Below are 12,440 nucleotides of genomic sequence, written 5' to 3' on the forward strand. Positions count from 1 at the left end.
TTTCCGTACCGTCTATGACAGACCCACGTTTTTACTCTTTTGGGTGAAAAATATAGTGATTAAAAATAAAGTGATGCCTTATTAATAAATGGACGTCCGTAAAAATAATGTCATTTTGCTTATATTTCCACTTTTCTGCTCAGAATTCCTTCTCTCAGCATGATTGTGGAACAAAAAGATATTGTTGACTGTATAGGTACTCGTATTGACATATATTACGTGCTACTCTGATACGATACATCACTTGAAATATATAACCATTAACACATATCCAAAATAGTATTCTAAACGCTATGACAACGAATGGTTTTCATTTCATTGTACGAGACGAGAACGCAATTAGCGTCGCATTCATCGATTTCTTTTTGGTTTGCCAACTCTATTGGAGAACTGTTATTAACGATGTTATTTCGAAACAATCTATAACAACCACTGCTTGTATTTATACACAAAAATAAAGATATCCTATTTTTATAAATAGGATATCAACTGACATGTCTATACAGAAATCAGCATAAAATGCCACTTTAGTGAGTTATTCAATCCCAGTACTCTTTTATTTAATTTTGTTATTAATACTTATGCTCAGTGCAATTAGTTTATGTACTTAGTTCGTCACTAATCTATTGGATTTTTAGAAAAAAATATTTTTATTAAATGAATATTTAAATTAATCATACTATAAAAAGCACTCGCAGAAAGACGGCGTCAATTAAAGCATATTAGCTTAATAGAACTCTCAGAACGTCGAAATTCGAGGTCTCCTCTATTCAAAATCTAGTCAATACTGTATTTAAACTAGAAGTTCCAGCTAGGCCGAGATTTAGGTCTCAACACTACTTTCCCAGTCACGATCACGACTTGGCCGGCTCAGCGGGTTTCTCAATTAGAATTGACTATTCGCCCTTAATCTATCTGATTATGACGAGTTATTTAATACAAAAAGTAAGCCGTTACTATAAAATATATGAAGTTATTTCAGGAATACCTTACGTATTTCCTGAAATTTATTTGAAAACCTGCTCTTTGTAACATTAAAACGACCGTTCCGACAGATGTTAAAGATTTGAGAAATTAGGTTCCGAATGGGAGATCTTTTCATATTTACGTAATTAAAAGAGTCAAGTTAAATCTACAAATTAAAGAGACTTGTTAGCCTATATACAGAAGATTTTTTTAATGGACATGTTACACGAAAATAGACGTTTAGGAAGTAGATATTTGAGCTAAAATGAACGTTGAAAGCTTTTCCCGGCTGTCAATGCTCGTATAAGAGCTTCCTCTGAGCTCAACACGAAATCGCTCTAAGCGGAGCTAGTAAGCGAAAGCGATTTTTAATTATCAAATTGTAATTTTATCCTTTAAATATTACGTACATTTTGAGGTATTGGAAAATCTTCATTTCGAGTAAAAATAGCAAACAATATACAAATACGTAGGCACTGCAGTTGCCTTGGCATTGACCTCATTCAGGTCTTCTATGGAGCAGTACAGCATAGGGACAGTTTGAGCAAGACAACAGATGAATCATGGATCGAACCTTTTAATTTTAGAAAATAAACTAGCCAGAGAGAGTATTTTACAAACTTAGAATACGTCAAAGACTTCATTCAACTCGACGACGTCAAACTCATATGATTAGTCTCTCTAGTCAAAATGATAGACGTTATGATGAGTGCAAAAAATAGGAGTGTATAGAGAAACATTATAAACCACCGACAACAACCTACCTCTTAGAATATAATTTAAGGCACACTAAAAGGGAAGACAAACGATGTAAAATAAATCAATCTTGTCTATATAACCGTTTGCTGTTATCTATCATCACGCGGAGAACATTCGTGCAATATTACATACTACAATCATAATGAAACGGTTCATAAGAAACCTGTTCTGTACTTATGATGTAATCTCAGTGAATCCCTTGTGAATTGTACCAGCGGATCGCCTTGAAGGCTCCGGATATTTCTGTCCAGTGGCGTAATAATCGCAGGGCTTAACGGTGCTGTGCACTAGTGACCCAAGGTTCTAGTGGCCCCTGAGGCCACTAGAACCCGCAGACTAGCGATCTTTTTTGTTTTGTTGCACACTCAATAATATTTAAAAGTATTGCAGTGGGGTTCCAGATCTATTTTGCACCAGGGCTATTAGTTGGGCTTAGCTACGCCACTGCTTCTGTCCGAGCAGTGAGGACATAACTATGGATTTCTTGCTTCCCCAGGGTCGTACTATGTCAAGATATATTTTGCTAATATCATAAAAATGCTGCGAATAAATAAATGGCAAAGATAAAACGTTTGAAATAAACTTTTTCTTTCTGTCAAATAAACTACTAATACCATTTCAAAATAACTACACTACTTTATGATATGAAAATGCTCGTTGAGTATTAATTCCTTTGACAATAAAAGTTTTTTCAATATACCTTTGATATTATATTTGACATTTATGAAATATTTTTCCTTGTAAAAGTAAAATACATTCGGAAGATGAGGAGACATTGGATTCCTAAGATTCAAGAATGCAGAAAAAATTACCATTACGAAGCTCTAATAAGAGCTTCGAAATTTAAGGTAGGAAATAAATTGACCTAAGTGTCTTGTTTCTCGCGATCTAAGTAATGTATCAAAGACAAGAAATTAAAAATCAAGATTTGTAAATGGGGTATTTGTTGGTTGTTTGGTTATTTAAATAGTCTAGTCTAGCTATACTTACAATGATTATGTGAGACTAATGGATCAAACTAACAGAACAGTTTAATTGAATGGCCACAAAAATAATAATAGAATTGACGAAGTGGATTTTCATTTGGATTGATAATACTGAGACAGACTGTCGACATCACTAGTGGATGAAAATAATTCTGAACTAAATTGAAATTATAGCATCAAGTTTTATGAATTAACCTGATTTTAGGCTAAAAATATAGGCTATAAATATGTTTATGAGCCAATGTATGTAGGTAAAGACTAATATAGTGTTCCATTTGCTATTGATTTTTGATATATGTTGTGAATCTCATAAATTCTACTGAACAGATTTTGAATTCGATGAAAAATTGAGTAAAATATGACCTAGAATATCACATAAAGCATTATATGCCAAAATTCCTATGGGAGCGAAGCCACGGGCTGCGTTCTTATAGTCTTTAATTGTTATTAATAAAACGCGCAAGGGTGTTATTCCAATAGACTTTTCCGGTCAGCCTTTTCACATGAATATGATAACAGAAGCCAAACTTAAATAGTTATGTTTATGTAGCCAAGGGTATAATTTGAAAGTGTGAGATTTTTTACAAAAGGGCTCTGTGGTCAGCTTCAAATTCTTTTGCCAGGTAAATGTTTACTTTTCTATATCACAGGCGAGAAAAAAATATTTTAAAACATATGTCTTATTTACTTTTAAGAGGAAATTCGAATAATTTTAGTTTCCTATTGCCAAAATTACAGACAACACGTGACGTTTACTGCATGTTTACTCCGTCTATTCCGTAAGCGTTTTAGAAATATGTGCGAAAGGTTGTCGTTTACATGGAGATGGTGTAGTCTGCATAATGTCGAGGTGGATTCCAGAGGCGGCATAACTTGGAAATTTCTGGAATAATTCACAGTAATCACTGCTTATTCAAAGGACTCAAAGGTTGTCTTGTGACCTCAAGGGAATTTCTCTTTGTTCAAAAAGGGAAGGGAAAGGAAGGGAAGGGAAAGGAAGGGAAGGGAATTTTTGTGTAAAAAGGGAGTTCTGTTATGTTATAATCGCAATTAGTATATTATTAATTATTAAAATAAGTCCACCACTGCTTTTCGGGACGTCTGTTCATCTTTAATTGTAGCTGTGTACCGGGTGCCATTTTTTCAATTAAAATATACCTAAATAATTTTTTTAATGTATATTTTTGTGGTCCATAGTTACAAGTCCTATTTATTTATGTAAATAACATAACAGTGTAAATATCAAAACTTAGAAATAGTCAACTAACTACAAAAGTACTACTAATTTCTATAGAAATTTCTTAGAAGATCCGCGAATGAAAATGGAATGAAAGAGGCGTGTAACAAAATTTAATTTCAACAGATAATTTAAGTATAAGATAAATCTTATCTTATTATTGTATAGCCAGTTTTTGTATTGTGTAGTCATACTAGATAGAAGGCAAGTTACGTCCGTGACTTTAGAGTAATAATCGTGGGTAACTTGTCACGTAGCTATGTAACTTAGTTAAATGTATTGATCGATTCTCGTTATCCTTGCGCTTTTAAAAATACAATAATAATTTTCCATTGCAATGAACTTCCTCTAAAAATACCCAACTTTTATTCCATCAAAGGATAAAATTGAACTTCTTTTGATTTAAGATCTGATTGGATTGATTTTGATCCGCTCTTGGTAAAATTACGGTTTGGAGAAAATCCATTTCGTGTTGCTTATGATATGATTTACTTATAAAATCTCCTTTATGTTTCACTGGAATCAATATGGATAAGTAAATACCTGCTGTGTATTAAAGGTTTTGCTTACATTTACATAAAAGCTTTTTCGTTCAGAGTTTGATGCTTAGCTTGTGCTGTCGATCAAATTATCGCTAATTTGAATAAGATTCACTTTGTGATTCGTTGAAAATAATCTTTACATCATTGATGTATGATGATGATCAACCCTCAACCTTATCTTCATATAAATACACGCCTTTATATGAAGATAAGGTTGATGGTTGATTAAGGAATTATATGAGGAAGGTGAGACGACATGGGATGAATAAGGAACAACCGTCTCTAGCAGAGAAATCCAAATAGCCTAAAGAAAAGAAATCATCAACATAAATTGAAGCTAATAATACTTAGTACTTGATGGCGGCAACATAACTTTAACATCTGATACATTACGCACACACAAGGACGCGCTTTAAAACCGGGATAACTTTGATGAGGGTTAAAATTTACGTGCTGAAATAACCCCACGGCTGGGATATCAATAATTCACAAGTCACGCCTCACCAAAATACCTTAACAGGAATAAAAATACCGTTAAAATATATCGCGGAACTATGTTTAACTTTGGTTTTATTTTGGCATTGGAATAAGTGAAATATTGAATTACTTATTTGACTATACTTAGTTAATAATGCGAAAAAAACAGTAATAAAACACTTTATGGAAACCATATCATATCGTATTGGAATCGTAACAAATTATCTGTATTTATATTTTGATCGCTAAATATTAATTACTTCATAGACCGAAATGTAAGTAGGTACCTATTCCTAGAATTTCCCACGAACAAGTTTCGTTATTACTTGAATACAACAGGCAACGTAAGTGGCAAGTAAAGACCAATTGACTAAACAAAACGTTTTCGACAAGGTACGAGTAATTAGGTAAGTCTGTAACCCGCGCAGATGGTTTCTAACATTGTCAGTTTTCAGTAAGTAAATATTTCTAAGTCGAAGACCGCATTCTTTGAAAAGCTAAAGATTAAAAATATTGTAAATAATGACGTCAAACATAAAATTACTACTACCTAATGTCATGATGATAATGTCATTGGTTAACAAACATTGTACCAAACAAGAACAATAGAACATCCAAACAAGTCACTTTTAAAACAGGACACAGATAATAACACTTATTAGATGTGTAAAAAATGATCATTCGTTTGATACCAACACTTTACGAAAAAAAAAGGAACACTTCACTAATTTAAAATTGGAGGCAAAATGACATTTCGGGAAAATAAGCGCACAGTTGCGACGAGTCGCGGCAAAGGAAGGCGGCATACTGCCATGCGGAGTGTAGCCAGCCAGTGTTCCGATCGGATAAGGCTGTGGACCGGCTCAGCCCTACCACTCGGATTACGAACGACTACATTCTCTGAACATGACATTTCTTGGCTTTTAATATAGATTGATTTTTATTATTAGTCATTAACAAAGTGGTTAAATATATAATTAACTCCATAACGCGAAATAGTTTATAAAACTTCTTTTGTATTGGATATTTTATAAGCAGAAAATAATTGTGATTGTTATTGAAACTGGGACATACGTCTTATGTTTGTTAATATAATCAATAATTGCAATAACTAGTGTTCATTGTATTTACGATCATAGTAATCAAGCAGGAATGAAAAATATTTTGAAATGAGAATTTATCGGAGCGGGGCAGGCATCATGAATGCCGCATCCACGAGTAGTCGGAGAGCTATGTGACCTGGAATTTTATTTGAAATCAGCCAATGTTAACTGTACAGCGCCAAGAGTTGGGTACCAATGTTTGTATACCTGTTTCTGAACTAATTCTTCGCAAATGTCTAATTTTCAAAGTTATTTTTGAAAGTATTGATGGATGGATATAATGTCGAGCCTAAACACCCAAGCTGTTTAGCTGGTGCTACGTGTATTCACACGTAGCATTGCTTTAATATTCCACATAAATACATGGGCGAATACATAAAGTATTGTTGTTTTTCCTGGTTGAAGCCAATAACCACGATAATGTGAGTGTTAAATGTTTTATTAATGAAGTAATAAAAGTATTTTCATAACAAACATTATTAAGTATTTATATGTGGTATGTACATAGGTAGGTAGGTACTTATTTTAGTTTCTAATTACAACAAAAAGGATTTAAATTAGAAATGGATCTATGATTATTTGAATCGAATTCTCCGTAATTTCACGACACTGTCGGTAAAAGTAAGGAGATAAATTAAACCCAAGGTAATAAATAATTAAGTAGGCACCAGCACCGTATAAAGTTTAGGAGGCCGATCAAATGAATGAATGAACTGTTTATTGTACGGCACACCATTAAAATGTTAGACAGAAAATAATTATATCTAAGTATTATTGGCGGTCTTATCGCTAAATCATATAATAAATCAATTAGGGTCCAAATACACATAACTTAAACATATGCAATATCTGTGCATATCTGGACTCTTGACTACGAAAAATATAAAATTGTATGAATTTCAATATAAAAAATAAAATGTATTCTTGTCGCATATAGTCTCCTAGTATCCTCTACTTAGGTAGAACTTAAGATCACGAATTAATATTCTTGTCCTAGGAAATTAAAACTGCTGTAAAATTAACTACCTTTGTAAGTTCTGTAAACGACGACATTAGACATTTGTATCGATTTAAAATGGTGTCAATCTTTAATTAATCTAGCCTGTTCATACATATAAATATGAACACAATCATACTTATATATTTTGTGCTAAAAGCTTTTCATCGAATGATTGATGAACCACTGATGGTTATTGAGTTCGCATAGACAAATGGACCGAAATAAGAGCTTTAATTGCTTATTAATCATGATCTATATCATTATCATTAGTAAATACCACTTATCGCGTCATATTTTTAGAATCATATACATAACAACAATAAAACAACATATCACAGATTATAATTAACAGTAAGATTGCATATATTAAAATAAAGCAGTATTAAAAGTTTTTTGGAAGAATTACACAATCTCTTTTACGAAAAACTACTGAATGGATTTCGATGAATTTTTGTACCCACGAGAGGAGAGCCCCGGGCAGCTAAAGGACTTACCTAAATAATTATGTTGCTTTCATTAGGTTTCATTACTTAATTAAAGAACAGGATAATTCGTTCAAAAATCATTAATAAATTAATATTTTATGTGTACTTAAGTACAGTTATAGAAAACGTTTTCCTTAATGTATTGTAATATGTAATTACGTACATGTTTAATAATACAAAGTATGTGCAATCTATATTTCTTTTTTTCACAGTTTTCACAGTTTGTTTTATCAATTCTTTTCGTTTTTTTATCTGTTGGTACAATTTTGTGATGTAGTTCCATCAGCCAGCTGCCAAGCATTATCAATTAATCGCCTCATAATTCTCCATAGGATATGATGTGTTCGGTTCTACCTGGGCTCGATTGGTCTCTCCCAGCGCCCTTTAGTAAATGTACAAAGTAAAAGAAGCATTTAAAAGATACATAACAAGAATAGAGTTTCCAAGACATTATTCATTTAGGTAAATTAAAATAAAACGCGGGAAAAGTTAGATAGGTTTACTTTTCTTTCCCCGGGCTGCGAGGTACAAGTTTTAAGATCTCTTTCATTCACGGTGTTAATGCCGTTATTACTGGAAAACAAATTGATGAGATAAAAAAATAATGCAAATTTATTATTATGAGTTATGGTTATTGCTTATAATAATTATTAGTGTATTTTATATCCTGGAACAAGAATTGCAAATATTTGCTATCCATTAAATTTATTAACGAAGTTTTACTTACCACAACTTATCAAAACAGGCTAAAGAAAATACATATTAAGTTTAATCTACCCGTCAAAGTCAAATAAAAACTTTTAAATTGAAATTGCAATAAGCAAACAATTTTGGGGATTTATTTTAACGATTTACACATAACTTTCACTTTGTATACTTATAGCACATATTACATTGTAATTTTTAATAAAAATAGGAATGTACTGAAAATCAGACCAAGTACTGAGACTGAGATAACTATTTTGTGAGACAGTGTGAATAGATTTTTATTGCATTTTTTAAATTATTCTAAAGCTTTAACCACAGATATGTAATGTTCTTATATGTATCTATGGCTTAAGCAAAGATTATTTGTACACTTTGTAATAGGATGATATATTTTATGATTTTCGCAAAAAATAAAAGAAAACAACTCGAACAACAAAAAGGATAGACGTTATATGTATATAATATCTGTTTAGGTAACGTTTTTTCGTTAATTTGAAACAGCTGAATCTCATCAACGTGTAAAAATATGTAAAGTTGGGAATGTTACGTTGTTTCTGGCCCCAGGGCTTCGGGTTTAGACCCTTTGTGCACACAACATACACGCTCGTTTTCCCGCGTTTTTGACTTAAAAAAACATTCAAAGAATTCCAATCTTCAAACGTCAAGCTTTCCATTGAATACCTTTCCCTTTTTATATCCTCAAACTAGGTTAGGTTTTGCGCGCTCTATTTCTGTTTTAAGAGGAAATTGACAAGAGAGTCTGCGAAAACCAAAGACATGTACCTAAACGGACGTCGGATTAAACACACAAAATACATTGCAATTTTCACATCAATAAGTGTATATAACACCTTAATTGGTAGATAGTAATCCTACTAATCCTGCTTTCTTCTAATATAATATATGCGAAAGTTTGGACGTGAAAGTACGATATGAGGATTTTTGTACAGATCAGATTTCGATGAATTTGGTACACGGTTGAAATGTAACTTGGACCTGAAATGTAGCATGTAGGTACTCTGTATCCCTAAAATTCCCACGGGAGCGAAGAATACTTAACTAAGTTTACTATAACTAAATATAAAACTTCTGAACGAATGAAAGTAGAACGAGTGAGAGTAGCCATCCAATTTCCTGACATGATGATGATAATGTAGAATTCTAGATCCAAATTGAAATAACTAGGGCCGCAATCACGACGCCACCGGCTATTCAGAGGTTTGACTCCCAGGGAGGGTAAATATTTGGCCTGCGATACTTTGTGGCCCTCTATTTATCTAATTTCTGTTAGGTTAGGACCCGAAATGCTGGCTTAGTAAGTAATTATTGTGCTCAATATTCTAACTTACAAAGAACACGTTTCTTTGTTTGTTATTTCCTGCTTAAAAAAATATGGGACCGTCAAAATATTATGCTCTCAAATGAAAACATAATTTTTGAGGTTATATAAATATTTCTTCCCAATATTTTATCATCTAGAAGTGAGATGAGTTCAGTTACGTGGGGGCCCACGTAATGTAGATCGTAAAACCGCCATCTGGTTATTTCGGTATTCTATACGGTTATTAATCGTGAATGTACACGTAAATATATAACATACCTGAACATCAATCATAAATTTCTATAATTTATAGAAATATAATTTGAATGTAGTGTGTCAATAAATAAAATATGACTTATTATGGTCAAACTGATCCGCATTGCAGCCTTGTCCTAGAAGGTGGTCGGCGATTGCAGATTTCATTGCTCAGCAGTGTACTTATTGTTATAAATAAAATTTAATTCTCACATTTCGCGTTTTACCTCCATTCTGCACACTAGTTGAGAAAACAACTACAGTATAGATTCCCACACAATAAAATATCACTTGGAACCATAGATCGAGTTTGTAATCTCATTTGGGAGTATCGAGTATCCAAACATGGATGCAAACTTTTTGTTCACAGTGTATTGTCGGAAATTTTACGCAGAATTATTATTTGTTTTTGTGTACCATTTGCTGTGTATTTTTTGCAATCCCCATAATATGAAGGGTTTTGTTATTGAATTCCAAGGCTAGATTTTGATGAAGGATTTACCTTCATTAAAATTTGCCTTGGAATTCAATACCCACAACTAATTGTACGACCTAAGTCTGTACCTTTAATAGAGAGCATCATTAAATTCATGCGGCTGAGGGCTCCATTCGAAATTAAACTCATACATAGAAGATGCAACGTATTTAGAATCAGGGGGTTAATTCTAACTCAATCGATAATAATTCAAGTTCATTAATTCGAATAAAATCTTTTGAAATTTTTTTATAAAGTTCATTAAAAATCTCAAAGGAATTTCTGTGAATATGGAAATTATATTAGTGACGAAGAATCAAGTTTCGAAATAATATATTATATACAAGGTTTCGTTGAGTGAGTGGATTTTGCGCAAAGGTGTGATATCCTAATCCATTAGGTCTCAGGGCAGGTCTTAATAATTTAAAAGGAGTATTCTCAACAGAACAGACAGGTACAGTTAACTCCATGACAAGTTCCAGTCAAGGACCGTAATGCGGCGGTGATAGGGGCAGATTTGCAAATTTTGTTAGCCCAAAGCTTTATCTATACATAATGTTCTATTCGTATATAATTTTTGGAACTGAATAAGATAACGAACGGACAACAAACCTAAAAAAATACAGAAAAAAAATCTATTTTTTCCTTCAACAAAAGTGAACCAATGGAAGTAGGTACAGTCAACAGCACATCACCCTACTCAAATTAATTGCATACTCACCGCTATTACTGCGCCATAGAGTTTCATGCGGGGTAACTTGATGTGCTGTTGACTGTACCTTAGATAGGATTTGGTTACATTATGAGACGGTCAAATTAAACTGACGTATAATTAAATGCCAGATTAAAGTAGGATTCCCCGTTATAATGTGATAAGGATTAATATATAAATATTTAAGTATGTTAATGAGGAAAAGAAACCGTTCTGATAAAAAAGGCATTTGTATATTTCGTTCAAAATTGCCCAGTAACTCGTGGTTATTCTGAAGATTTTTAATATCCTCCCATACTATATCCATAATATTGTAAATGCGAAAGTCTATCTGTCCATCTGTTCCGCTTTCACGGCTAAGCCGCGGGACCGATATTGATGAATTTTAGTATTTTTTAATTTTCAATGTCCAAAATGCTGTCGTCATTTGTAATAATTTAAGTAGTACTAATAAAAACCTAAGTTGGCGATTACGAAAACAGTTTCGAAAATGGGTGATTAGTAGATGCTGGATTTTAAGTAGTCTTAAACTCATTTCCATGCAAGTTTAAGCGAAACTGTTTGACAAAAGTAACGACAGTTTAGTAGATGATGTCGATTTTAGTAAAACATTGACGTAGAAACCAAATTGGGACAAAACTGACAAACATCGCACGGGAAATGGAAACAAAGAAAACCCACAATGTGTAACGGTCACCAACATCCATTTACATACAGAGATACGACATTTTGTCGGACATTCGTTAAAAGTTTGCTTTGATTTCACTGAAAATATTCGAACTACAAATAGAACTAAAAAAAAATACAGAAAAGTTTGTTGCTAACACTGTATAGGTATTTTGTCTTTGAAGAGGCTCAAACTATACCTACGTCGAAAACTATTCAGATGAATAACTGAAATCGAGGAAGAAAGGCTTTAAAAAATATATATCGCGAACATTTTGTTGAAAGCACATACAATAAAAGTGGCAACAAAAAGGTTGAAACACATTTTATTTATTACCTTTCAATTAACCTCTTTATTATAGTATATATTTCAGTGAAACAGGCCATGCATTTTTTATTGTTTGATTTGTAGAATCGAAAGGAAAGTATATTTACGTGGAACGAACGAATATTGAATTTTTAAAATTTTACTCTATAATTACATTGTTCGATTCGCTCGCAATTTTACAACAAAAAAAAAATCCGACTGTCTTTTCAAGTAGATTTTTGATGTACGGCGTCATAACGTAAGTAGTATAAGAATATCTCACACATCTAAATCAGTGGTAGAATAAAGGAACTCGCACACATATACATAAACTCTGAAATATGACAATTCTTTTTTGGGAAATCGTCGTTGGGAAATTAGGACACTACGTTACAATTAACCAACTCTTTGTGTTTACGTAAATTTTGGCGCGATGTTGAC

General features: G+C 32.6%; 1 protein-coding gene across 5 annotated transcripts in view; it reads right to left on the reverse strand.

Moving 5' to 3' along the window:
- sdt (stardust) overlaps positions 1 to 12,440 on the reverse strand; it is a 103,383-nt gene that overhangs the window by 38,568 nt on the left and 52,375 nt on the right. The gene's annotated exons all lie outside the window — the stretch shown is intronic.

The sequence above is a fragment of the Plodia interpunctella genome, chromosome 12 (assembly GCF_027563975.2).
Source record: "Plodia interpunctella isolate USDA-ARS_2022_Savannah chromosome 12, ilPloInte3.2, whole genome shotgun sequence".
NCBI lineage: Eukaryota > Metazoa > Arthropoda > Insecta > Lepidoptera > Pyralidae > Plodia > Plodia interpunctella.